The sequence below is a fragment of the Lactuca sativa genome, chromosome 9 (genome assembly GCF_002870075.4).
Source record: "Lactuca sativa cultivar Salinas chromosome 9, Lsat_Salinas_v11, whole genome shotgun sequence".
Classification (NCBI taxonomy): Eukaryota; Viridiplantae; Streptophyta; class Magnoliopsida; order Asterales; family Asteraceae; genus Lactuca; species Lactuca sativa.
In genome coordinates, this window is record NC_056631.2 from 141,802,481 (window position 1) to 141,805,991 (window position 3,511).

Here is a 3,511-nt window from a genome sequence, read left to right on the forward strand (position 1 = left end):
GTACAGCCACCACCATACCAGAGTTTGAAGCTGTAATGGTAGAGCTAAGGAATTAAGACATAAAAGCATATCAGTGGCTCTTGAAAATCCCTCCACATCATTGGGCTAGAAGTCATTTTTCAGGTATTTTCTCAATTTGTTGTCTTATTTTTTATTATAGTATAGATATACACCAACTGTTATTTTCTTAATGAACTACTAGGAAGGGAAATTTCAGACATGTTATTGAATAACCTTTGTGAAGTGTTCAATAGCAAACTTGTTAAAGGGAGAGACAAACCCATTATCAGTTGTTTGGAGTTCATCAATTAGTACCTTATCAAGAGAGTATGCAATGTGATGAAGGTGTTAAACAAGTGTCAAGGTCCATTAACTCCAACCGGTACTAGGATTTTGGAAGCAAACACAACACTTGATAGTAAGTATCATGCACGATGGATTGGGGGACAAAAGCATCATGTTAAAGGTCCATGGAATGATCAACATGTGGTGGACATGGAGAAAAGGGAGTGTAGTTGTAGAAAGTGGGAGCTTACTGGAATTCCTTGGAAGCATGCAATTGCAAGCCTAAATGAAATGGCAGAAAATAATGAAAAGGTAGGAGAACTATACACCTATGTGCATAAGGTGTATTGGCATGATACATGGAAAAAGATGTACTCCTTTAAGGTGGAGCCTATCAAAGGTAGAGCCATGTGGCCTAAGAGTGACTGCCCAACAACTCTTGTGCCTCCACCACACAACAAAGCTATAGGCATCCCAAAAAAGAAAAGAAGGATTACAATAGAGGAAAGGATTGAAATACAGCAACGTAAGAGGCAAGCAAATAGTCTATGTCAAAATGATAATGAAACTCAATCACTAAGCAGGAAGTTTTTGACTGTGACATGTAGTAAGTGTAAGCAAAAGGGTCACAATGCCAGGACCTGCAAGGCCAAAGATGGGAATTGATTTTTAAGTACTTAAGTTGTTTATGTTTGTGAAGACTTGTTAATGCACTTTAGTTGGTACTTTGATGCCTTTTTTGGTTACATTTTGATAATGTACTTTGATGCCCTTTTATGGAACAATGTACTCCAATGTTTTGGTAATGTACTTTAATGCCCTTTGTTGGTAATGATTGTGTTTTGGCATTAATCTGTTATGGTCCCCTTTTGGTAATGTAGTTTGTTATTGGTTTATGTTGTACTGTTAAAGCATGAAGATGTTATTGCAATGCACTTAATGTATGCATGTAAAACCATTACAATTGCATATTCAAGCGTAGAGAAAAACCATTACACTGCATATCATGTCAAGATCAAACCTTTATAATTTCATATTCATAAAAGGATAAAACCATTACACTTCCCATTGTCATAAAAGCATTACATATCCAATGAACCAAAAGACAACACTAACAACATATATAAACCACAATTAAACCTTCTAGATCCAAAAGACAACATTTATAAGTGGTTAATACCAACAAAAAAGCCTCGAACTCTAATTCCTAATTCCAAAACAGCACAAACAACAGAAACAAGACCCACGAGGCAAGCAAACACATCTTCAGCTGACCCACTTCAACCTCATACCTATTCATAGTTCTCAACAGTCCTGGTATGATAACAGTTGATCTTTGACATATAGGGGGATCGACCCACCCAAAGGATCCACATCTGGATCCCTACAAGAATACATTAAAGTAGAAGAGTTATTGCGTAACTACCGAAATATCATAACCTAATATGAGTTTGCTTACTATTTTAGGGCATGCATAGAAACGACGACCAGGGGTTCGTGAGGTCCATTAGGTTCGCACAACAGCAACATTCCGACAGAAGCAGAGCACCATTTTTGAATCTTGTAGCAGTAGAAGTAGATGAGAAACGAAGAAGAAGACCTTTGTTGCTGCTTCTCTGTAAATAAAAATGAAGAAGAAGAAGTGGAGTGAAGGGTCTAATTAGTGGTTTGGTATATATGCTTTCTATGTAATAGGTTCTTTGAGTCAATTGATAGCTTTTGGTAGTTTATGTGTAGTTTACGGCCCAACATTGAGTTTACGGACGTAAGCCTATTTACGGCCGTAAACCCAATGCTGGCCCAGGTCCAATATAAATAGAGGTGTGCTAGGTCTTTTTTCAGTTGTTGATGCCTCAGAGTTCACGGCTGCTTTCACCACAAGTTGTACCAGACATTGTTCTTAATAGAAAAGCATGTGCAAGCTTGTTCATTCTTAATTCTACTTGTTCTTTATTGTTAACTGATTGTATTTGCTATTTGATTACTGGTAAGATCCGTTTCAGGACCTTACAATTGGTATCAGAGCAAAACCAGCGTCAAAAGCATTCTACAATCGATTTTTGACCGTGTTCTTATTTGTTTGCGACTGAAGTTGGTGTTTGGTGCGAAAGGGTTTCAAGCTTCATTCAAAATTGCGTTTTTCTCAAGTTTCTGGGAGATTACGGCCATAGCTTATGGCCGTAAGCTTAGATTACGGCCGCAAACTCCCATCAGTTCTTGAACTGTGAACTTTGTTCTTGGGCCGTGAATAAGGATTTTTCATCAACCGGAAACATAGAATCTTGGACCGTGAACTTAGACCGGAAACACCTTATGACCGTAAACTCCTAACCGTGAACAGATTTTACGGCCGCAAACTTCCCTTTGACCATGAAAATAGTTTGCGGCCGCAAACCTACTTTGACTGTGAACTTGTGTTTGACCAGAAACTTAATTTATTCTTAAATAATTTAATTTCTATTTGATATTAGTTTAATATTAATGGATTCTCAAAGTCAAACACACCACCATGATTTGGACTCTGTTATGGGCACAACCACTCGAATTCCTAGACTACTGTCTGCTGAAGGTTTCCCTGAATAGAAGTACAAGATTGAAAAGTACATCAAGATGAAGGACTTAAAAATCTGGAGAAGCATCATAAAAGATCATGTTAGAATAACCACCACTGTTGCAGGGCAAGTGGTTGACAAGAAGATTGAGAATTACACAGATGAAGACTTCGAGAAGGTTGAAGAGGAAGAAAGGGCTTTAGCCACTCTGCCCATGGCTCTATCTCCGGACATTGCTCAAGGTTTTAGGGAGTTCACCTCTGCTAAGGCTTTTTGGGAAGCCCTAATTGAGGTTTATGAAGGGAATGAAGATATGAAGGAGAGTCGCCAAGAAATGTAGCGACAACGATTGAATATGTTCAACTACGTTCCTGGAGAAACTCTTGAAGCACAGTTGCAACGGTTCACGTCTCTTACCACTGAAATGACTGTAGTTGGGATCTTTTACACCAAGTCTAAGATAAACAAGAAACTACTGAATGCTCTCCCAAAGTCGTGGGACATGAATGTAGCTGTTATAAAGAAGACTAAGGATCTTAGCCGGCTCTCTCTTGCTGAAGTGATGGCAATCATCAAGGCATGTGATATTGATGACAAGCAGCGGGAGATAAACCATGTGAATTCATACTCAGTTGCAAACCTTGGGATCTCTTCTAACAATGCTCTTTCATCTC